This window comes from Lepidochelys kempii, chromosome 1 (genome assembly GCF_965140285.1).
Source record: "Lepidochelys kempii isolate rLepKem1 chromosome 1, rLepKem1.hap1, whole genome shotgun sequence".
NCBI lineage: Eukaryota > Metazoa > Chordata > Testudines > Cheloniidae > Lepidochelys > Lepidochelys kempii.
Window position 1 is genome coordinate 318,553,988 of NC_136380.1, and position 25,435 is coordinate 318,579,422.

Consider the following 25,435-nt stretch of genomic DNA (forward strand, 5'->3'; position numbering starts at 1 on the left):
CATAGATAAATATGCACGGGCTTGGCATGCAAACTATTTTTACTGTAATCTATTACCTGTGTGCTGGTATGGATGGAACAGTAGATTTATAATGGGACAGAGCAACAACCTTTCAACTCTCAACCACCGAGGTGAAGAAGAGGATCTAATCAATCTCTTGGAGGGCTGGGGCCTAGTGTTTTGAAGCTAAATGTTGCAGATAATTTTATTTACATCAAGAAGTCGGGAGCATAGGACAACGGTTTTCAAAATGATGGGCTTTTCAGATAACTGGCATCAGCAAAAAAGCTCCTGGCTATAAAAATACCAATAAGTGCTACTTTTATCCCTTCTTAAATCCTGGTATATAAGTCAATTGGCAATCTTTAGTACCACTCAAAAAGGTGGACACTAGGAAACATTTTGAAGCTGCAATCCTTTTTTATGCCAAGTCTCCAGGTCATGGGTCCAGAAGAAAAGAATATATTTTAAAGGCCACTAAACAAAACCCTAGCAGAGATGATAGAAGAATCATCTCAAAAAGAATTAGACCATGAATTCATATTTTTAGACAGTTTGACTCTATACCATGATCAGGGTTGGAGGGAGTTCCATAAAACGTCAAAAAGAATGTTTTCTATAATGCCAGCTATATAAAAGTTGTCTTTTACTTCATCATTTTTATCTCCCTAAGTATCAGGGATACAGTAAGTATACTATAATTCTTTAAATATTGTTCTGACCAATGCATGCTATAAAGATTGTCGATTACTTTATCATCTTTTATCTCCTTACACCATTCTGTGTTAGAGGCACAAAAAGTATGAAACAGTTTTATGCAGAATGTTTTATAGTAAATTATATATTTTAAAAAAAAATCTGTTGCTATTTTTTTCCCCTTGATACTCAACAAATGCTGCAAGGGTTTAGTCAAGAAAATACTTCTCTTGTCATGACAGTGCCTTCTTCTCATTTTGATCAAACCCATTCCTATCTCTCTGATTGCTTTATATAGCTGGTCCTGTTATACGTATTTTGTTATACATGGTTCACTGCTGAGGTGCATATCACAGATTATATAGCACAGTGTCCATAACAACATCTGAATAACAGATTTTATTATTATTGGTCATTTTGAGGCTCTTTTCTTCAATCTTTCAATAAAGACAAGTGCAGAAGGAAGGAAAATCAAATGTACAACTGTACAGTTTATAACTGGATAAGCAGTAGTACTGTAGAAAAGGCTCTGAGGGTTACAGAGGATCATAAATTGGATACAAGTCAGCAATATGACACTGTTGGGGAAAGACAAATGTCATTCTGGGATGTATTAACAGGAGTGTTGTATGTAAGTCACGGGAGATTCTTGTTCCACTCTACTCAGCATTGGTGAGGCCTCTGCTGGAGTGCTCTATTCAGTTTTGGGCACTACACTTTAAGAAAGATGTGAACAAATTAGAGAGTGTCCAAAGGAGAGCAATACACATAATGAGGAAAGGTTGAAAAAATTGGACAAGTTTCGTCTAGAAAAGAGAAGATGGCGGGAAAGTGAATTGTCTTCAAATAGGTAAAAGGTCATTATATACAGAACAGTGATCAATTTTTCTCCATGTCCACTGGGGTAGAACAAGAAATAATCACCCAAGAGTTCGGAAGGAACTCAAATATGAAGTGGCCAAACATCTAACAGAACTATGTAACCTATTATTTAAATTTGCTTCTGTACCAGTTGACTGAGGATAGCTAATGTGACATCAATTTTTTTTAAAAGGCTCCAGAGGCAATCCTGGCAATTACAGGCCAGTAAGACCAACTTCAGTACCACACAAATTAGTTGACACTACAGTAAAGAACAAAATTATCAGACACACAGATGAACATGATATGTTGGGGAAAAGTCAACATGGCTTTTGTAAAGGGAAATCATGCCTCACTAACCTATTAGAATTCTTTGAGGGGGTTCACAAATATGTGTACAAGGGGGATCCAGTGGATATAATGTACTTGAACATTCTGAAAGCCTTTGACAAGATCCTTCACTAAAGGCTTTTACGCAAACTAAGCAGTCATGGGACAAAAGGGAAGATCTGCTCATGAATCAGTAATTGGTTAAAAGACAGAAAACAAAGGGTAGGAATAAATGGTTAGTTTTCAAAATGGAGACAGGTAAAATCAGTGTTTCCCAAGGATGTATACTGGCATCAGTGCTGTTCGACATATTCATAAATGATTTAGAAAAAGAGGTAAACAGTGCAGTGGCAAAATTTCAGATGATACCAAATAATTCAAGATAGTTAAATCCAAAGCAGACTGCGAAGAGTTACACAAGGATCTCACAAAACTGGGTGACTGGGCAACAAAATGGCAGATGAAATTCAATGTTGATAAATGCAAAGTAATGCACATTGGAAAACATAATCCCAATTATACATACAAAATGATGGGATCTAAATTAGCCCTTACCACTAAAGAAAAATACCTTGGAGTAATTGTAGATAGTTATCTGAAAACATCTTCTCAATGTGCAGTGGCAGTCAAAAAAGCTAACAGAATATTAGGATTAGAAACCCTTAGGAATGGGATATATAATATGACAGAAAATACCATAATTCTACTATGTAAATCCATGGTACTCCCACTCCTTGAATACTGTGTGCAGTTCTGGTCATCTCACCTCAAAAAAGAAATATTAGAATTGGAAAAGATACAGAGAAGGGCAATGAAAATGATTAAGTGTATAGAACAACTTCCATATGAAGAGAGATTAAAAAGACTAGGCTCTTTCATCTTGGAAAAGAGACTTCTAAGAGGGGATATGATGAAGATCTACAACATCATGAAAGGAGTGGAAAAAGTGATAAGGAAATGTTATTTACTCCTTCACATAAAACAAGAATCAGATGTCACCCAATAAAATCAATAGGCAGCAGGTTTAAAGCAAACAAAAGGAAGTGTTTTCTCACACAGCTCACTGTCAAACTTGTGGAACTTTTTGCCAGGGAATGTTGTAAAGACCAAAACTATAATGGTGCTCAAAAAAGAATTAGTTATGGTCATGGAGTTAGCTAAAATAGTAAGGGATGCAGTCCCACACTCTGGGTATCCCTAGCATCTGATTACAGAATCTGGGAATGGACAAGAGGGGATGGATCACTTAATGATTTCCTGCTCTGTTCATTCCCTCTGAAACACTTGGAATTGGCCACAGTTGGAAGACAGGATAATGGGCTAGGTAGACTATTGATCTGACCCAGTATAGTTGTTCTTATGTTCTTAGAGATAATATCAAACATGAAATCCTGTTGACATCTGGATCAAGACTGGACATGGACATTGTAAATGTGCTTCTCCTTTTCTCCCCTCTTTATTCTCTGCACACCGTCAAAACTGTGGATTGACTAAAGCAGCAAACTGAAAATTTCAGGGAACAAAACGCCATACTGTTGTTAAACTGGAGGAAGGAAGAATCATATTCATTTTTTTCATTTGGCATACAGCTGTCTGCTTACAACATAATGTGGGTTTTTTATATTATGTATTCACTTGTTATGTATGTTATTTCTCCTGTTTTTTCAGATCTGAGATAGAGATGTGAAAAAATACATACATAAGAAACTGTGAGGGAAACATTCACAAACATTCTTCTGGGACACAAGCTGAAATGTGTTAATTACATTATTCTCTTTGCACAAAACATCATGTAGCCGGGCAGCAAAAGCACTCTTACTCTTAGCAAACTTTAAGTCACCTTGATCTGATCTGCTACTTTTTGGTGTTTTGTTTCAACAAGAGAAAGACTCAGTAACATACGAAAGCAAGTCCCTAGAGTCACTCATATTATTGTATGAAATTTAAAGCTATCTGTTGGCTCTTGCTCCTTATTTTTTTTCTGAAAAAATTCAAAATTATTACTCACAGGGCAACTGATCTGAATTCTAATATGAATAAAATAGAAGTATTGCTAGAACCTTATTATACAATTAAAATGGGTAACTGAAAAACAACCCAAAACACAACAGCACCTACCTACCTACCTGTCTAACTGCAGAGTACCACAGACATAGGAAGAAGTGATCCATGTCACAGATAATTTTTCTTATAATTATTCCTTGTAATATAACAGCATAGTTAAATGTACGGACTAGTCTCTGAAATGTATTCCTACCATAAGAGTCTAGAGACTGAGAGTGTCAGACTATTAACTTTTCTCCCTTTCCAGAAGCCCAAAAGAATTAGGGGTCATGGCTATGCAGAAATTTTTGATAAAGAAGAACATTTTTTGCATTTAATTCAGTTTAAAAATAGATGTAAAAAAAAATCCATCTGTGTCTCTGCTGCATGGCCAGCTGCCTGCATCGAAAAACCATCATCCCTTCATCCCCTACAGTGTACATGCTTGAAGAGCAAATTAACTATAAATAGGAAAAGTACAATATGGGTCACAAGCAAACCACTACAAAATGCCAGACTCTGTTGGTATTGGCAAACCTTCCCTAAGACAGATGCCTGTGTGCAAGTGTAATTTTCTCAACCTCTACAATGCCATTTCCACAGATATGATTTACACAGTTCAAATAAGGGACCGATGGAATACAATGGATTTACAACACAGCATTTGATAATAAATAGCATATTATTATCCACCAGTTAACATTATTATTTCCTATTTTATCAAAGGAAAATCTGTGGTATGTCTGATACCACTGTGATGACTGTGTGCAAAATGCTGAGTTTTTTAATGGCAACTACTGCATGAACCCACGCTAGCAACTAAGGGTATTGGCTTAAAAGATAGTCTGGGCAGACTTTCAGATTCAAACGGCTGTACACAGTGGAGTAGGGAAATACCTAGAGAAATATCTTCTCATTTTTGAAAATCAAAACAAGGTGTTTTTTTCCACATTCTTTCCTTTATCATATAAATTTCTGAAAGAATGGAAAAAATCTGATAAGCTTTGATAGAAATTTCTATAAAAAGATTAAAAAAAAAACAGAAAATGGGTTCGTTTCAAACTCTGCAATTTGACAGAAAAAATTCAGAATTGGTTTCCTGTTTTTTGTTTTGTTTTTGTTTTTGTTTTTGTTTTTTTAATAGTTGTACTGTTGAGCTCTGTGGATTTGAGCTAGTCATGTGACCTCTCTGCCTCATTTCTTTTCATCTGGAAGCACAATAGAGGGCTTTCTAAAAATTAACTAAATACAGTTTGTAAAGCACTTGAAAAGAAAAGAAAAGAAAAGAAAAAAAAAAAAAAAGAAAAGAAAAGAAATGGACTACAGGCCAGATTCAGTGAAGGATCCACACTGACATTGATCCTGGCTCAGAATCACAGGGAAGTGGCTTCAGTGGTGAAAAATTACTGGTGTGTGTGTGTGTAGGAGTCAAGTGGCTTTACTGACTCATGATTGGATATGGTCAAGCCCGCTGGACCATACATTGATTTAGGACACCCCCCCAGCTGTTGCTATGGTGCCACTGCCATAAATTAAAGTTATCTTCTCGAAGTAACACTGTCTACTCCTTCCTGGGATGGAATATCTATCTTGTACTTGGGGATGTAGGTGGCAAAGAAGCTGTCCTCTTTTCCTCTCTGTATCAGAACCAGTGAGTTTGATCATGTCTATATCTAAATATATCTATATACAGATATACCCATATGGAAAAGTCATATAGAAAATAACAAGTAAGCCTGGTTTATGGGCCAAATTCTCCATCCAGACTACATCTCCTATGAGCAAGAGGAGAGACAGTGAAGCACCTTGGGAGATTTTGTAATGCAGGTGGCAAAAGATAGTCTTCTTTTTTCCTGTCTGTGTCAGCACTAGCCAAGGAGCCCAGACTATAGAAGAAAACTGGAGTATTAGGCACCCAAAATACAACTCCCATGAGGCACTGAAGCAGCAATTTTGAATTGAAATTTTTGGTTTTAAACTGAACACTTTAAAAATGTCAAGTTTTCATCAAAATTTTCCAGGGAGGAGGGGAAAATACCCTTCTGATCAGCTGTCATAATGAAGATGAAGAATTGGAAGTTCTTTGGAGCAGGGAGTATATGATTGTACTGTGCCTAGCACAATGAGGCCAGTAGCTTATTGAGAATTCTCTGTAGTACTGCAATATAAATGTTAAATGTTATTATTATTATTAATAATAATCAGTAGGGGTCTATGGGGTTCTATTGAAAGTACCTTAAAAACCTATAGTATTTAATATATAAAGATGGAAGGCCAGGTCTTCATTTGGTATAGATCAGAGTAGCTCCATTTCCATAGCTTTTATTTAGACCATTCAATAGAATTTTGCAGCAGGAATGCAATTCTTAATTAAATTATGGAAAGGTGGTTCAAAAACATATAAAAGGTTATCTTATTCTGCTATATATATTCTGCTAGATATAGGATTATTTGTATTATAAACTTTACAGATTTTGAATTGAATTTTCAGTGAATAACATGTAGGGAACAGCAACCAATAAGCAAAGGAAAACATAGCTTTTCAACAAGAATGATATTTATATGCATTGATTAAATCTGAATGATATTGTCACAGAAATCCCAAGGCTTCTTTCCCTCACCACCCTTATATGAATTTTCATGAAAACTAAATGACTCAAAGCACTAGAGACTACAGCTAAATTAACTACAGGCAAAGTACAATGTGGAAAGGCAATGTGTCCTGAAGCAGCAGATCTCCTATGAGATGAGGAGATATTTTAGCACTCATGCTTATTCAATCCTGAGCTCCTTTGGTTAAAAACCTGCAGTTTGTTATACAGTGAAGTACATTAAGAGGAGAGATGAGATCACACATGTATTTCACTGAGAATGATTAGAATTATTTTTAATTACTGCAGTCATGACCAATAGGAAAGTATGCTGAAAGGTCTCTAACTAATGTACAAGTCAAAATGCTTATCTGTAGCTCTTTTCGTATATGCTCTTCAGTATGCTTTTTTACAGTGAAATCAAAGCCTGAGCTATGTGGCAGTGTAGGCTCTAAAGCACACAACCACATTTCATCAATATCAAACATTAAAAATGCAGTTTAATAGGATTTTAGTCATGGGCTACCACTCACTATCTTCTCCTATACATTTCTTCCAGCACCTCCTTTGTTCCATTTCCTATTGTTTTGAATCTGCATGTGAGCCCCCACTTGGGGTTTGCCAGCTCCTGGAACTCTGGACTGAGCCTCTGTGTTGGCATATTAAAGAAGGTCTGTATTAAAATCACAAGGGAGTTTGATTCCCCATAGTTTAAATTCCAGGGTATTATTAATTAAGAGGTCTCTTGTTTTCTTTTGGGTCTCTTGTTTTTACTGTTTCTCTTCCTCTCCCTGTGATACTTGCAAGCTGCTAATTGTGTCTGTCCTCGAAGTGATACTTTGTAAGCGATTGTGTGAGACTTGCAAGCTGCTAATTGTGTCTGTCCTCAAAGTGATACTTTGTAACTGACCTTCGAAACAGTACACAGAGACTCCCACCCTCTGTAGTTTTTATCTCACTTTGTTATGTTTGTGACACTCCGAGAGTTGTTAAAGTTGGGAGAGACAGCGAAATAACAATTGTGATTAAAATAGAGATAAAGGATGTGGATGGATGCTTGGTTTAGATAATAAATGAATGATCAGGGAAGTGCCAGCCTAAGAATTCAGTATCGATCTGCTGAAGAATGTGCAGAGTGGAGACAAGTGGATGACCCCTGGAGGGCAAAACCGGAATCCACCCAACCATCCCAAGGATGAGAAAACTGAAGAACCAGATAAACACCTGATAGCCGTCATGGAGCCATCATGACAACAGCATGATGAAGCAATTCCCATAGACTGGCATAAGAACAAATTCCTATAAAAACTGACTCTAAAAACTGAGATCTTTTGAGTCTGGTTCTGCCACTACCCTCCAGGAGCATCGGATGCGCATCTGACAAAGACTCGGCTCCACCCTCGTGTACAGGCTACCTGGCCAGTACTCTGTCACGAGCAACCTCCAGGCTGGTAACTATAACAACTATCCAGAACTTGTATGAATGAATGCATGAATGGATATGTGGATAAATAAGGAATAGTAGTGCTATGGAATTGTATATTCTGATTTTTTTATTGTATTTACAATAAATGCAGCATTTTGCCTTATCCCCTTTACAAGATCCTGTTGGTCTTATTTTTATTATATAACATCTGGGGGGCACTACCCTATGGACTACACTAATAATGGCTACCAGCGCCCCCAGACACCATTTCTCAGCATGCTTGGAGTTGGTGTGTGAACAGAATGGACTAAAAATGCCTGTTGAGACCACTAGGGAGGCTTCTGCATGGGGTGATATGGACAAGAAGTTTGCTGGGCCAAGGATGAGCCTGGGCTGCTCAGCCTGGAAGTGGGTGGGGACAGCCTGACTCAGAGATATACTGGGTTTAGTTTCCATGTTTGAGCTTTTAATTTGGAACTGAAAGAAGCAGAAAATTTCAGGGAGTCTCTGATTATCTCTCTCTCTCCAAAAAGGGAGTCTTTGAACTGCTGTGGGATCTAGTACATGAGTCAGGCAGTTTAAGCCCTGTAGTGTCCAAAGTGGCAGAGATGCAACCATGCATTGGCTAACTAACCCTTTCCTTCTCCAGATCCTATTTTCCTGCTTCCAATAAAGTCCCCCTTTGTTATATTGTTATTTGTGAATGCCATTCCTTTACTGTGGTTTGTGTTGATGTATTTTATTGATCCTTGTGTACTGGGTTTTGTAGTCTTTGCCAAGAGTGGTAGCATTATTCATATTCCCAAGGGACAACACCCATTGTGCCTGGGGCACAGTGAGGACTCATCTTGGGTGGAGTCACCAGGTGTCACAAGAAAGAACCCAAGTCCCAATCTATGTGATGAAAAGGGAGAAGACACTCCAAGTAGCAAGCACCAGAGATCAGGCTTGAGCCATACCTCTGGGGAGGGTTTACATGCATCCTGTAGCAATCTGCATATTTCAGTGCTAAGCATATACTGGGCCTAGAGGTTAAAACAAAATGTGTTTAGGTCATATATGTCAAATTTTATTACTATTATTTCATTTTAAAATCAAAATCTGACTATATGGTATCCTTGAGACTCATTATTTTATATGATGAACATAATTTTTGAAAATTTGATCATACCTTTTAACCTACCAGGACCCAAATGTGAGACAAACTTTAAAATTAGGTATACTAGAAAATCTTAGCTATAAAAATATAATGTGAAGTGAACATAAATGTCTTTATCTTAAGCACTATTTTATGTAAGCTCACTTTAATAATGCCACCCTAACAGTAATCAGAGTGAAGCAATCAAGTTTGTGTAGGACCGAGGTAAATTTAGGTCCATAACAAAGAATGGTTTTGAGAAAGTTGAAAGCTATGATCTGGGGGGAAGAATCTGAACCCCTTTTGCAGGCTGAACCTACATAGCTATTCCTTTATGCAGCAGGTAACTCCATTTGAAGTCAGTGGGAGTTTTTCATGATCAAAGACCTCAGGGCTGATACTTAGACAGTCTGAATGGAATGATAGTTCTGTGAGGAACAACTGGACATCTTCAATTTTCTTAGGCAGAACTTGGATCTTTACTATGAAACAGGCCTTTTATTTTTGCCCTTCCCCCACCCTGCCCCAACAAAAACATATTGTTGAAAAGCCAATGAAAATCCCATTTTTCTTTTCTGTTTCTGATTCCCTAGATTTTTTTCCCATTGTCTTCGGGTGTTCATGGAGTGCAGATTCTTAGACCCTTTTCTTTTCTTTTCTTTTCTTTTCTTTTCTTTTCTTTTCTTTTCTTTTCTAAACTGCCCTTCAAGCTGTAGATAAATTGGCATTTTAGTATTTTTTCTGCATCGGTAGCTCTATCTTTTGGGCACTACAGCAGATTTTTCTCATCTGGTTGTGTAGAGATTTTGAGTGATCCCTCTGCCCTATTTCACAAGATTAAGCAGAGGCAAAAAATAGCTTAGGACATACCTGCAGAGGAAGCAGCTTTTCAGGTATTCCTTGGGAGTGGCAGCATCAGCAAGAGCAGTCTGTCTCTGAGGTAGCTGTCCCATCTATACTCAGAAGAGACCCAGTGCCTATCAGAGATGTACAGAACAATTCACCTCAGAGGTGGAAAAAGTTTTTAAAAAATAGATCAGGTTTGTTTCAGTTTCTTGAAAAGTTAAAAAAGCTGCCATGTCTGCCTTAAAATACTGGGTTTTATTTTTTGCAGGCAAAAATGTCTTTTAGAATCATAGAATCATAGAATCATAGAATATCAGGGTTGGAAGGGACCCCAGAAGGTCATTTAGTCCAACCCCCTGCTTGAAGCAGGACCAATTCCCAGTTAAATCATCCCAGCCAGGGCTTTGTCAAGCCTGACCTTAAAAACCTCTGAGGAAGGAGATTCTACTACCTCCCTAGGTAACGCATTCCAGTGTTTCACCACCCTCTTAGTGAAAAAGTTTTTCCTAATATCCAATCTAAACCTCCCCCACTGAAACTTGAGACCATTACTCCTCGTTCTGTCATCTGCTACCATTGAGAACAGTCTAGAGCCATCCTCTTTGGAACCCCCTTTCAGGTAGTTGAAAGCAGCTATCAAATCCCCCCTCATTCTTCTCTTCTGCAGGCTAAACAATCCCAGCTCCCTCAGCCTCTCCTCTCCTCATAAGTCATGTGTTCCAGACCCCTAATCATTTTTGTTGCCCTTCGCTGGACTCTCTCCAATTTATCCACATCCTTCTTGCAGTGTGGGGCCCAAAACTGGACACAGTACTCCAGATGAGGCCTCACCAATGTTGAATAGCATTCATTGTAGCATTCATTGTAGCATGTCCCTTGATTCCATTTTTGTCAGTGTAGAATGCTATTTCCAGTTACCAAATCAACTCTGGTACACTTGTATTCAGTATCATTTGTAAAATGTCTAGTATGAGCGCCAAGTTTGTGGAAAAGTGTGAATTACCATGAATGTTCACAGGTGCAAATCTTGCAAAAATCTGTCTTTTGCAAGGAATGTTTTGAAGGGTGAAAACTGACATTTTTCAGGCCATCTCGTTTGCTAGAGAGAGACTGGTGTTTCCCATCCTTGGCACTGGCATCTCCCTTTAATTTGCTAGGCTGGGCCAAAACAGGTTGTGGGACAGAGGAGAAAAACAGAAGGCTCTGGGGAAAGCCATTTTATTGAGATTTTCAAAGCTGACTGGAGGACTTAGTCACATGGTTCTCATTAATTTCAGTGGAATTATGTAGCTAAATCTCCATGTCCTCTATGTAAACACAACTGCCCCACATTGCAAATACGCTATTATGGCTATAATCAAATCAGTGAGTGGCAACCCGCAATCTGCTGTCCTTGCCTGCTTTCAGAGCAAGCCCTAATATAACTGACTGCAGGAGCAGTGATCCTAGGCTGAGATACCATGCTGATAGGTAGTATACAAAAATCACAGAGCGATAGCAGTTCACATTTACAGGGCTGCAGGCTCAGGAAGCAGTGTGTTAGTTCAGTCTTCTCTGCTCCCCACAGTGTTCAGCACAGCTGTGCCAGCATGTTTGAGCTGACTCCCCCAGAGCCATCCAACAGTTGCCCAGTTGAAACAGGACATAGTCTTCTGATGGACAAGCAGGAGCAGCCTCCAATGGAGGGGAAGATAAGAAAGCAATATCCAAAAAGAGAGAAAAAAGAGAGAACCTGCACACAGAAGAATGCAGTATAAGAATGGGAAAGGAGAACAAAGACAGGATGGAATAGGAGACATAGAGAGGGAAAATGGAAAAGAAAAAAAAAAGAAGGAATGAGTGGAATGCTAAGGCTGGTACAAAGGAACATAAATTGGTGGAGCTTTCACCTACCAATGTGCTGCAAAGAAGGGGCTGCAGCTAGCAAAAGTGGAAAATGGCTGGCCTAGATGGAAGGTTTTGTTTTGAAGATCATTGTCTATGAAGAACTGAGTTTACGTCAAGTTAGGAAATGCTCATTTCTCTTATAGACAATATTTAAAAGAAGGGAAGTTCCTCTACTCCTATTTTATGTTCAAACACAAATAATAGTTTGGTTGAAACCCACCCACACGCTAGCAATTTTTCAAGTCTTTTCTTCAGTGCTTTCTCTGTGGGACAGTCAGAGAAATTATGTAAAAAATAAAATATGTGCTGTACACCTGTAGGCATTTGAGCAAAAATGACAAATACAGCAGCCTTTCTGCTGTGAGATAATGAGTGAATAGTTGTTTCTTTTTCTCAATAACCAGTTAGGGTCACTTAGGATCTTACAGGCCTTTCCTGAGAGGGAAATTGTTCTGAGGAGTGTTGTAAGGCAATTTAGAAAGGTGGTTGTAGACTCCCATCACTTGTTTATTGGAACATCTCTACCCTCACAAGGAAGCTGTGCCAGGTCTTACCTAGTGCCTCGGGTTGCTGTCAATGTAGTTTTGTTGGCTGGTGTTGGATGGGATCAAATCAGTTCTTTAAAGAGATTTTCTAACCTAGGTAGTAGCTTAGGAAAATAAATGGCTTAATTTTTTTCTAACAAAGTCTGACCCCATCCACACAGGTTAGGAACACTTTATTACAAAACTGTTCAGTGGGGGGTCACTGCCAATTCAGTTATCATTATGAGTTCCAAGTAAGGGCAGAAGATGCATAATGATATGCAGATGGGCCAGTGTAGACTCCTACTCCACCTCCTCAACAGGCATTCATCCTTCTTAATCCTACATGCTCTCTCTATCTCTCATAAATTTGTTTGAATGTCTGATAATTAAATCACACACTTCACATTTTGGAACGTGTGTACCAAAGCAGACTGCACCCACCTCCAGTGCATTTGTAGCACATAAGAAATTTGAAATAGACAGAAACAGTGGGGACCCAAGACAAAGTTCCTATGGCTGCTCTGTGAATAATAATGTTGTTTTCATGAAATCATAGGAGTGCAAGGGACCTCAAGAGGTCACCTAGTCTAGTCCCCTGCAACCGTGGCAGGACTAAGTATGATCAAGACCATCCCTGACAGGTGTTTGTCTAACCTGCTCTTAAAAATCTCCAATGATGGAGATTCCACAACGTCCGTAGGCAATTTATTCCAGTGCTTAACCATCCTGACAGGAAGTTTTTCCTAATGTGCAACCAAAACTTCCCTTGCTGCAATTTAAGCCCATTGCTATCCTCAGAGGTTAAGAAGAACAATTTTTCTCACTCCTCCTTGTAACAACCTTTTAGGTACTTGAAAACTGTTATCATGCCCCCCCCCCTCAATCTTCTCTTTTGCAGACTAAACAAACCTAATTTTTTCAATCTTCCCTCATAGGTCATATTTACTAGATATTTAATAATTTTTGTTGCTCTTCTCTGGACTTTCTCTAATTTGTCCACATCTTTCCTGAAATGTGGTGCCCAGAACTGGACACAATACTCCAGTTGAGGCCGAATCAACAGGGAGGACAGTGAAAGAATTACTTCTCGTGTCTTGCTCACAACTCCTGCTAATTCATCCCAGAATAATGTTCACTTTTTTTGCAACAGTGTTACACTATTGACTCATATTTAGCTAGTGATCCACTATGACCCCCAGATCTCTTTCTGCAGTACTCCTTCCTAGGCAGTCATTCACATTTTGTATGTGTGCACCTGATTGTTCCTTCCTAAGTGGAATACTTTGCATATTTCTATATTGAATTTCATCCTATTTACTTCAGACCATTTCTCCACTTTGTCCCGATCATTTTGAATTTTAATTCTTTCCTCCAAAGCACTCGCAACCCCTCCCAGCTTAGTATCATATACAAACTTTATAAGTGTACTCTCTATGCCATTATCTAAATCACTGATGAAAATATTGAACAGAACTGGACCCAGAACTGATCCCTGCTGGACTGCACTCGTTATGCATTTCTAGCATGACTGTGAAACACTGATAACTACTTTCTGGGAACGGTTTTCCAACCAGTTTTGTACCCACTGTATAGTAGCTCCATCTAGGTTGCATTTCCCTATTTTGTTTATGAGACGGTCATGTGAGCCAGTATCAAAAGCTTTACTAAAGTCAAGATATCCCACATCTACCACTTTCCACCTATCCACAAGGCTTATTACCTTGTCAAAGAAAGCTATCAGGTTGGTTTGCCAGGATTTGTTCTTAACAAATCCATGCTGACTGTTACTTATCACCTTATTATCTTCTAGATGTTTGCAAATTGATTGCTTAATTATTTGCTCCATTATCTTTCTCGATACAGACGTTAAGATGACTGGTCTGTAATTCTCCGGTTTTCCTTATTTCTCTTTTTATAGATTGGCACTTTTATAGAATGCCAACATCAATCCTGAATTGTTTCTTTCCATGGCACACAGCAGGGCAGGCACCATCTGTTCAGATTCACAGCTCATGAAATATTGCAGGATCAGCTGAGTTGTGTTCATAACACTCATCACAAGATGGGTGAGCAGTGCAGGATCCATGCTTTTAGTTGGAGATGGTGGCTGCAAAGTTTACAGGGGTTGTTGAAAGATGGCATGAAACATAGTCAGAAGCCCTTGGAATTATGGAACAGGGAAAAGTGCGTCATGGGGCATGATCCAGCCCCATGATGCACTCCAATCCATTCCCAGAACTCCAAGTGTGTGTGGGATGGCTACACATAGTGCACTGCTCTCTCTGTCAGTACTAGAGCACCAAGTGTGGACACACTCTGCCGACACAAGGAGTGTTGTGTGAACATGCGCAAGCAATGTAATTACAGCAGTTTATGACTGTCAATGTAACTTAAGTCAACTTAACTCTAGTGTAGACATGGCCACAGTCAGTCAGACCTGAAGAAGAGGTCTGGGTAAGCTCGAAGGCTTGTCTCTCTCACCACCAGAAGTTGGTCCAATAAAAGATATTAGCTTGGCTCTCAGGTTTGATATATATAATTCTTCACCAGACTTTTCAGAATTTTTTAAAACTAATAGCTTACATGTAGATAGTAGTTCTGTAGCTCCAAGAAAACAGAGAATTTTCTCTCCAGTTTGCAGAGCAAAAACTTAACCTTTCTCAAAGTACAAACCACGTGGTTTCAGTTTGCTTCTGTGTTAAGTCATCTCCCCATTAAAGTAAAAGTAAAAACATCGGCCTCAATCTTCAGTTGGTTGAAATCAACACAGCCTTCCTTTGAAGTCTAAAGGAGCTTTGCTAATTTACACACACTGAAAGGCTAGCATATTCCTCCAGGGGATTTCACTTATTCCACCAGGAAACACCTGATGAATATTTAATTCATACTATACATGTGCTTGAATGTCTGTCCTTTTTTGTTTTTATATTATTTTATCTTTTAATTTGTTGTGTAGCCTCACTTTTTTCTTAATCAGTTACTTATTGTTCTAAAAGGCACAAATTATTTTGAGGTGCTTGGAGATTACTCCATTCCAATATTTCTTCTATACAGTTTATCTGATTCTATCAAACAAACTACAATGGATAAGGAACCCTCGGGAAAATTTCCTCCTCAGCAAACTTTTGTTTTCTGGGTGCAACCTCTCATTTTTCTTCTTTTCTTTTTATATTATCTCACTTCTCACTTGGACATTGTCTTTTTGTGTGGCTTTTCTTTTGAGTGTGTGAAATTTACTGTAAAACTTATTTTTCTTCTCATCAGCATATGCATACGTTGTCCTTATTTTTAAAGGACTGGGTTTGAAGCAGTCATTTACATGCAGTTGTTTTTTTGAGGGGTGAGGGGGAGTTAAAATCTCTAAGCATATCACTCGTTCTTGATTTTTGGCGTCAGACTCTTTTAATGTGATATGGTTTTAAGTAGGCAAACATACTGATGCATGATGTCTAGGATTCACAATACTTTGTGTGTCTTTTTTAACTTTTGGAATTTGTTCACTGTGACACGAAGCATCTTCCTCATAAGATACACAGTATGGGATCATGGATAGGACATAGGAGTGGTTGATGTGAGTTCTATTCCCATTTCTTTCACTGAGCTACTGTGTAATTTGGGCAGGTTGCTTCTCCTCCCTGTGCCTTTCTTTCTCTCCCTCCCTTCCCCCTATTTTGTCAGTTGACTTTGTTTTTATTTTATTTAAGACACTTTGGGGCAGACACTATCTCTTACTATGTGTTTATACAGTGCCTAGCACAATGGGGCCATCATATAAGTTGAGGCCTCTAGTCAGTACCATAATACTATTCTTTTCTTCTCATTGGCATTGATCTAATGCTCACTGAAGTCAATGGAAAGACTCCTAATAATTTCCCTGTGTTTTGGATCAGACCAATTCCTATTTCATACACATTTTGGGAGAAATCTCTCCAGTGGAGGGGCATGATGATAGATACAGGGAAAAACAAAGAACAGGCCCTCAGCTGTCGCTGAATAGGAGAGGCACAAGCTACCTCAACTTTGTCCCTGTGCTGGCCCGAGCACAGGCACAGGAATGAATTTGTCCCATTGAGTCTAATCCACGCAAGGCTGAGTGACATTTACTCTGTGGCTCAGGGTAGAGGGAGTAGTCATTTTGATCAACATCTCAGATACATTTTTCCTCAGAAAAGCATCAAGACACTGAGGTCTTCTGTACAATAGCCTATTTTTTCTCTTTAAAATTCCCCTAGTTGCTACTACTGATGGAGCTGAACCAATGGTAGCGACAGTGGGAAGGTTAAAAAAAATCCACAGTGAAATGCATCTGCCTAGGAAAGATTCCTGAAAGTGATGCTATTTATGTTTCAGCCTTCTTGCTTTTTTAGCGTCTGTATCTATCCTTCAAAGTAATAACAAGGACTGTGTGAAAACAACAATGAACTAGGAAAGACAGTCAGTCTGTGTTCATTCTTTTTTTGCTTCTTCAGATAATAAGATAACTCACTCCTTGAATTCAAGTATTGACTGACTCCTAGAAGCTAGAACAATGTGCTTCCCAGAGGGCTTGTCTACACGGTGCCAGCAAAGAACACCAAAGGGGTGTGATTTGAGGAGCTCTCTAAAAGGTATCTAGTTCCCACTGTTGTAGTGACATTCTAAACGGGACTACATTAATTACAAACTAGGTACCTTTTCAAGTGTGGCAGCATGGTCTACAAGGGACAGTTAGAGGACAGCATGTTTGCACACTTTACAAATCACACCCCTCTGACATGCTTTGTTGTGCCATATAGACAAGACCAGAGACTGAATCTAGGTGGGATTTTTTCCTATCTTTTCCATCCTATGGGTATGTCTACACTACGGAATTTGGTTGAATTTATAGAAGTTGTTTTTTTTAGAAATCGGTTTTATATATTCGAGTCTGTGTGTGTCCCCACAGAAAATGCTCTAAGTGCATTAAGTGCATTAACTCGGCGGAGTGCTTCCACAGTACCGAGGCTAGAGTCAACTTCCAGAGTGTTGCACTCTGGGTGGCTATCCCACAGTTCCCGCAGTCTCCGCTGCCCATTGGAATTCTGGGTTGAGATCCCAGTGCCTGATGGGGTTAAAACATGGTCGCGGGTGGTTCTGGGTACATATCGTCAGGCCTCCGTTCCCTCCCTCCCTCCATGAAAGCAAGGGCAGACAATCGTTTTGCGCCTTTTTTCCTGAGTTACCTGTGCAGACGCCATACCATGGCAAGCATGGGAGCCCGCTCAGGTAACTGTCACCCTATGTCTCCTGAGTGCTGGCAGACGTGGTACTGCATTGCTACACAGCAGCATCAACCCCTTGCCTTGTGGCAGCAAACGGTATAGTACGACTGGTAGCCATCATCGTCATGTCCGAGGTGCTCCTGGCCACGTCAGCCAGGAGCGCCTGGGCAGGCATGGGCACAGGGACTAAATTTGGAGTGACTTGACCAGGTCATTCTCTTTAGTCCTGCAGTCAGTCCTATTGAACCGTCTTATAGTGAGCAGGCAGGTGATACGGATGGCTAGCTGTCCTATTGCATCATCTTCTGCTGGGCAGCCATGAGATGTGGATGGCATGCAGTCCTTCTGCACCGTCTGCTGCCAGCTAAAGATGTAAAAGATAGATGGAGTGGATCAAAACAAGAAATAGACCAGATTTGTTTTGTACTCATTTGCTTCCCCCCCTCCTATGTCTAGGAGACTCATTCCTCTAGGTCACACTGCAGTCACTCACAGAGAAGGTGCAGCGAGGTAAATCTAGCCATGTATCAATCAGAGGCCAGACTAACCTCCTTGTTCCAATAAGAACAATAACTTAGGTGCACCATTTCTTATTGGAACCCTCCTTGAAGTCCTGCCTGAAATACTCCTTGAAGTAAAGCCACTCCCTTTGTTGATTTTAGCTCCCTGAAGCCAACCCTGTAAGCCGTGTCGTCAGTCGCCCCTCCCTCCGTCAGAGCAACGGCAGACAATTGTTTCACGCCTTTTTTCTGTGCGGACGCCATACCAAGGCAAGCATGGAGGCCGCTCAGCTCACTTTGGCAATAAGGAGCATATTAAACACCACACGCATTATCCAGCAGTATATGCAGCACCAGAACCTGGCAGAGCGATACCGGGCGAGGAGGCGACGTCAGTGCGGTCCCGTGAGTGATCAGGACATGGACACAGATTTCTCTGAAAGCATGGGCCCTGCCAATGCATGCATCATGGTGATAATGGGGCAGGTTCATGCTGTGGAACGCCGATTCTGGGCTCGGGAAACAAGCACAGACTGGTGGGACCACATAGTGTTGCAGGTCTGGGATGATTCCCAGTGGCTGCTAAACTTTCGCATGCGTAAGGGCACTTTCATGGAACTTTGTGACTTGCTTTCCCCTGCCCTGAAGCGCATAAATACCAAGATGAGAGCAGCCCTCACAGTTGAGAAGCGAGTGGTGATAGCCCTGTGGAAGCTTGCAACGCCAGACAGCTACCGGTCAGTTGGGAATCAATTTGGAGTGGGCAAATCTACTATGGGGGCTGCTGTGATGCAAGTAGCCCACACAATCAAAGATCTGCTGATATCAAGGGTAGTGACCCTGGGAAATGTGCAGGTCATAGTGGATGGCTTTGCTGCAATGAGATTCCCTAACTGTGGTGGGGCCATAGACGGAACCCATATCCCTATCTTGGCACCGGAGCACCAAGCCGCCGAGTACATAAACCGCAAGGGGTACTTTTAAATAGTGCTGCAAGCTCTGGTGGATCACAAGAGACGTTTCACCAACATCAGCATGGGATGGCCGGGAAAGGTACATGATGCTCGCATCTTCAGGAACTCTGGTCTGTTTCAAAAGCTGCAGGAAGGGACTTTATTCCCAGACCAGAAAATAACTGTTGGGGATGTTGAAATGCCTATATGTATCCTTGGGGACCCAGCCTACCCCTTAATGCCATGGCTCATGAAGCCGTACACAGGCAGCCTGGACAGTAGTCAGGAGCTGTTCAACGATAGGCTGAGCAAGTGCAGAATGGTGGTAGAATGTGCATTTGGACGTTTAAAGGCGCGCTGGTGCAGTTTACTGACTCGCTTAGACCTCAGCAAAACCAATATTCCCACTGTTATTACCACTTGCTGTGTGCTCCACAATATCTGTGAGAGTAAGGGGGAGACGTTTATGGTGGGGTGGGAGGTTGAGGCAAATCGCCTGGCTGCTGACTACGTACAGCCAGACACTAGGGTGGTTAGAAGAGCGCAGGAGGGCGCGGTACGCATCAGAGAAGCTTTGAAAACCAGTTTCATGACTGGTCAGGCTACGGTGTGAAAGTTCTCTTTGTTTCTCCTTGATGAAACCCCCGCCCCTTGGTTCACTCTACTTCCCTGTAAGCTAACCACCCTCCCCTCCTCCCTTTGATCATTGCTTGCAGAGGCAATAAAGTCATTGTTGCTTCACATTCATGCATTCTTTATTCATTCATCACACAAATAGGGGAATGACTACCAAGGTAGCCCAGGAGGGGTGGTGGAGGAGGGAAGGAAAATGCCACACAGCACTTCAAAAGTTTACAACTTTAAAATTTATTGAATGCCAGCCTTCTTTTTTTTGGGCAATCCTCTGTGGTGGAGTGACTGGTTGGCCGGTGGCCCCCCCACCGCGTTCTTGGGCGTCTCGGTGAGGAAGCTATGGAACTTGGGGAGGAGGGCGGTTGGTTACACAGGGGCTGTAGTGGCAGTCTGTGCTCCAGCTACCTTTGCTGCAGCTCAACCATACACTGGAGCATACTGTTTTGGTCCTCCAGCAGCCTCAGCATTGAATCCTGCCTCCTCTCATCACGTGCCGCCACATTTGAGCTTCAGCCCTGTCTTCAGCCGCCACTTACTGTCTTCAGCCCGCCACCTCTCCTCCCGGTCATTTTGTGCTTTTCTGCACTCTGACATTATTTGCCTCCACGCATTCATCTGTGCTCTGTCAGTGTGGGAGGACAGCATGAGCTCAGAGAACATTTCATCACGAGTGCGTTTTTTTTCTTTCTAATCTTCACTAGCCTCTGGGAAGGAGAAGATCCTGTGATCACTGAAACACATGCAGCTGGTGGAGAAAAAAAGGGACAGCGGTATTTAAAAAGACACATTTTATAAAACAGTGGCTACACTCTTTCAGGGTAAACCTTGCTGTTAACATTACATACACAGCACATGTGCTTTCGTTACAAGGTCGCATTTTGCCTCCTCCCACTGCGTGGCTACCCCCTCAACCCTCCCCCGTCCCCGTGGCTAACAGCGGGGAACATTTCTGTTCAGCCACAGGCAAACAGCCCAGCAGGAACGGGCTCCTCTGAGTGTCCCCTGAAGAAAAGCACCCTATTTCAACCAGGTGACCATGAATGATATCTCACTCTCCTGAGGATAACACAGAGAGATAAAGAACGGATGTTGTCTGAACGCCAGCAAACATACACTGCAATGCTTTGTTGTACAATGATTCCCGAGTACGTGTTACTGGCCTGGAGTGGTAAAGTGTCCTACCATGAAGGACGCAATAAGGCTGCCCTCCCCAGAAGCCTTTTGCAAAGGCTTTGGGAGTACATCCAGGAGATCTGCGAATGCCAGGGCAAAGTAATCCTTTCACATGCTTGCTTTTAAACCATGTATAGTATTTTAAAAGGTACACTCAACGGAGGACCCTTCTCCGCCTGCCTTGTCCAGGAGGCAGCCTTGGGTGGGTTCAGGGGGTACTAGCTCCAGGTCCAGGGTCAGAAACAGTTCCTGGCTGTCGGGAAAAGCGGTTTCTCCACTTGCTTGCTATGAGCTATCTACAACCTCATCATCATCATCATCTTCGTCCCCAAAACCTGCTTCCATGTTGCCTCCATCTCCATTGAAGGAGTCAAACAACACGGCTGGGTTAGTGGTGGCTGAACCTGTAAAATGGCATGCAGCTCATCATAGAAGCGGCATGTTTGGGGCTCTGACCTGGAGCGGCCATTTGCCTGTCTGGTTTTCTGGTAGGCTTGCCTCAGCTCCTTAAGTTTCATGTGGCACTGCTTCGGGTACCTGTTATGGCCTCTGTCCTTCATGCCCTGGGAGATTTTGACAAAGGTTTTGGCATTTCGAAAACTGGAACGGAGTTCTGATAGCACGGATTCCTCTCCCCATACAGCGATCAGATCCCGTACCTCCCGTTCAGTCCATGCTGGAGCTCTTTTGCGATTCTGGGACTCCATCATGGTCACCTCTGCTGATGAGCTCTGCATGGTCACCTGCAGCTTGCCACACTGGCCAAACAGGAAATGAGATTCAAAAGTTCGCAGTTCTTTTCCTGTCTACCTGGCCAGTACATCTGAGTTGAGAGTGCTGTCCAGAGCCATCACAATGGAGCACTCTGGGATAGCTCCCGGAGGCCAATACCGTCCAATTGTGTCCACAGTACCCCAAATTCGAGCCGGCAAGGCCGATTTAAGGGCTAATCCACTTGTCAGGGATAGAGTAAGGAAATCAATTTTAAGAGCCCTTTAAGTCAAAATAAAGGGCTTCATTGTGTGGACGGGTGCAGGTTTACATCGATTTAACGCTGCTAAATTCGACCTAAAGTCCTAGTGTAGACCAGGGCTATGTCTCCTCTGTAAGCAAACTGACTTTTTACAATCCATTTCATTTTGCTCCTGACATTTTCCCCCAGTTGACGCTACCCAAAAAAGCATAGCAACTAACTGAAACAAAGACTTGCGGGGGGGGGGGGGGGTTCATATGCTTTTAAATTTAATGCCCTATTCTATACTCACATGTTCACACATGGTTCTCACTGTCTCTTTCTATTTCCTATGTGAACTATGCATGGTCCTGTAATCCTCTTTAATGGTTGTGTCCCTGGCATGAGATAGTTCATGAACCCAAAGACAGAATTTGGTTTTCAATTTCAAAGCCACCACATCTGCTGTGAATCTCATGGTTTGTTTTTACTTATTGTATTAGACAAAAACAGACCTGAGACAGAAGATTGGATCCTGATCCAGGTTGGGTTTCTGAAACCAAAACTGAGCCCCAAATTTTGTATGTTTGGATGTGAAGTTCTAGTTTGGTCCCATCCTAGAATTGTTCTAATTAAGACTCTCCATCTCAGTATGGACTTGTTTTTTTCAATTTACTTATTAATCATGGATTTTTATGTAATGTTACTTGTCTTAACACATAATGGGTCAGTCACAATGCTGTTGCTATTCCATTGACTTCAGTGGTGTTTCCCCTGCACTGAATTTAGCCCAGTATCTTCACTTGTTTTAAACGTGTACAGAAGCATTCTAACATTAAATGCTAAAGAACCACAGCTACATCTGAAAATTAAAATTTTACCTACTGTAATATGTGTGGGGTTAATCAGAATGTTACTGGCCTAAGTCTAACTGACACTGCAAGAGCATATAGTTTCTGTGTGAATTCTATAGTTGACATACTTTAGGTTTATTACTATTTAGAGCAATATCTTTCAGCTAAGCATGAAGGTCTTGCAATCTGCAAACTGGCTTCAAGGCTTTGCATTATTGTGTCAGATACTCATATTGTTCAATTCAGTTACTTCTGGTCAATGACAGTTGCACCAACCATCTTCACTGTAGATAATTGACTTTGACAGCATTGAAATGAACTGCTAGCAATCATTGTAAATGACATCCTCTGTCGGTGCAACTGAGACAAAGTGTTTTATTGGCTTGTACAGTATATCAGAACTTGTAGGTAAATTATAAAAATACAAGATTACTTTTTTCAAGCATATTTGATCTTAATATGAAAGATCAAAATACATGTCTAGAATTTGAGTTTGATCTCTTTTTATTTGACCCAATTTCTGCAGTTTTATTTTTAAGAGTGATTTCCATGTACATATTTGTTGTTTTTATGTATTAATCCTGTGGGGATCTGCAAACCTGAAACATCACAGAAATGTCCCTATCTCTGAAGTGGAGGATAGAACCCACACATTTCACAGCATACTGTGGGAAAGGGAAAAGTTGGCCAAGTACACCAAGACATAATCCTACCTTTAGACAGGTGCTTTGCGATCTTTAGAGTCCATGCAGAGCAAATGGGGACTTAAGACCTGTTGAAGTTAGCCATTTTTGCAGCTGCTTCTCTTGAAATCATACTGTCACTTAGTTTAATAGCAGCTGTGTTTAGCCCTTCCTTTTAAAAATGTCCTCTGAATATCTTACATCCAATATAGTAAACACGCAGTAAATTTCATGACATATAAGTTACTAGTGCTCTAGGTATTTCTGACCAGAGTCTTAGACCTCTGGACCTTCCCCTTTGGGGATGAAATTGTTTACAAAATTTACATATTAATCAGAGATATTAGCAATGGACACATCTCAAAAGGTTTGGAGCATGGATTAAGTTTGGACAAACATCCAAAACTGTGGTTGACTCACATTATACATTCCTCTTGGGTCTACAGAACTTGGCTAGAAATCAGTAAGATTTGATTGTCAAGCTGCAACTCCAAAGCCATACTATTGTCTGGGAACAGCACATTCTATTATGGTGGAGGGTCCTGGCCCCTTTGCCCTGTCCACACAGTTCTTGTTCTCAAACCTGTACAAAAATGTTAGAGCCAGGCAGCCAGAATAACGTGTAACATTAACATTAGATGGCACATGTGCACAATGAAAGAGGATTTATCCTAGTTTGTTCATTTGCTTGTATGACGCTTTTAGCTGGGGCTGTCACCAACACATCTGCAACCAATGTGCTTCTCACTCATTCTTTTAATCTTTTGCCCTCACAGAAATAAACAGCATACACTGGAAGAAGACATCCCTGACTCCCACCCACAATACCAAACACACACACACACCAGATTAGGAAATGCACCACAAGTGCAAAAATTCCCTGCCCAACTCACACTATGGTGATCACCCTGAGTATGTGGCAAAGTTCCACCTGAATGACCTCAGGGTCAGAAAACCAATTATGCCACAAAATTTAAAGTAAACTTTGCTTATATTACAAGAACAAAACTCCCTTTGCAGACAATTGCAATGGGCCAAGGAGGAGCACCTCAGGTTGATATCAAAGCAGCCAAAAATGTCCTGTAAGCCCAGAAGCAGCCCCTTTTCACCTCTGCCAGGATAAGAAGGGTCCATATGTGTCTGTGTGCAAAGGTTCTGCTGCCACTCCTTCTGTGCTGATTTCCACCCATAGCCCAGTCACTGGAAGGCCAAACTAGTCACAAAGATCAATCTCAGCTTAGGGGAAAATCAAACAAGAAAAGGGAGAAGGAGAAAGCTAGGCTAGATGGAAGATGCCCTTCAGATGTCCCAGAATCATCCCATTTGTCAAAGCAAGGCCAATTCTGATATAGGTGAGGATCCCCTATTTTTTAGGTGGTTGTTACTTTGTGATGTCATTATTATACATGAACATGGGAAGAATATTGTGACAAGCAAAGCACTTATTACACAGTCATTTACTCATATTCTTACCCCTCTACCAGAGAAGAGCAGATTCTGGGGCCTTGCAGGTCCATTTTCCACTTAAGGAGAAACCCCAGTGACACAGAGTCTTGGTATTTTATTAACTGAACTTGTTTCACTGTAGAGCGGTGGTCAAAACATCACACACAAAAATCCCTCTTTCAAAAATCTCAACCCAAACACCAGTCCCACAAGAAGTTAATTTAGTAAGAGAGATTTCAGCAGAGAGCAAATTCTCTTGCTGTTCACAACACCTTCCCCAAAAGAAAACACATTACAAAACTAACAATACAGCATTCTTCACAGATTGTACACGGCTCACACGTTAACAAAGTAAGACTGGGTAACATCATCATCTAGTGTCTCCCATGATAACAAAATGATATGTATAAAAATTGCTGCCCTGAATGGTAGGTATATGGTTCGTCTATATTGTGATTTGTTCTGGAATAGGATATGTCAGATGAGAGTAATCCAAGCTGTAGTAGAGGCTGTCCTAAAGTTACTTGATTCTTCAGGAAAATTAATGTGATAGGGATTGCTATATATAGCCTGTCAAGGTTCCTCCCCCACTCTGAACTCTAGGGTACAGATGTGGGGACCTGCATGAAAACCTCCTAAGCTTACTTTTACCAGCT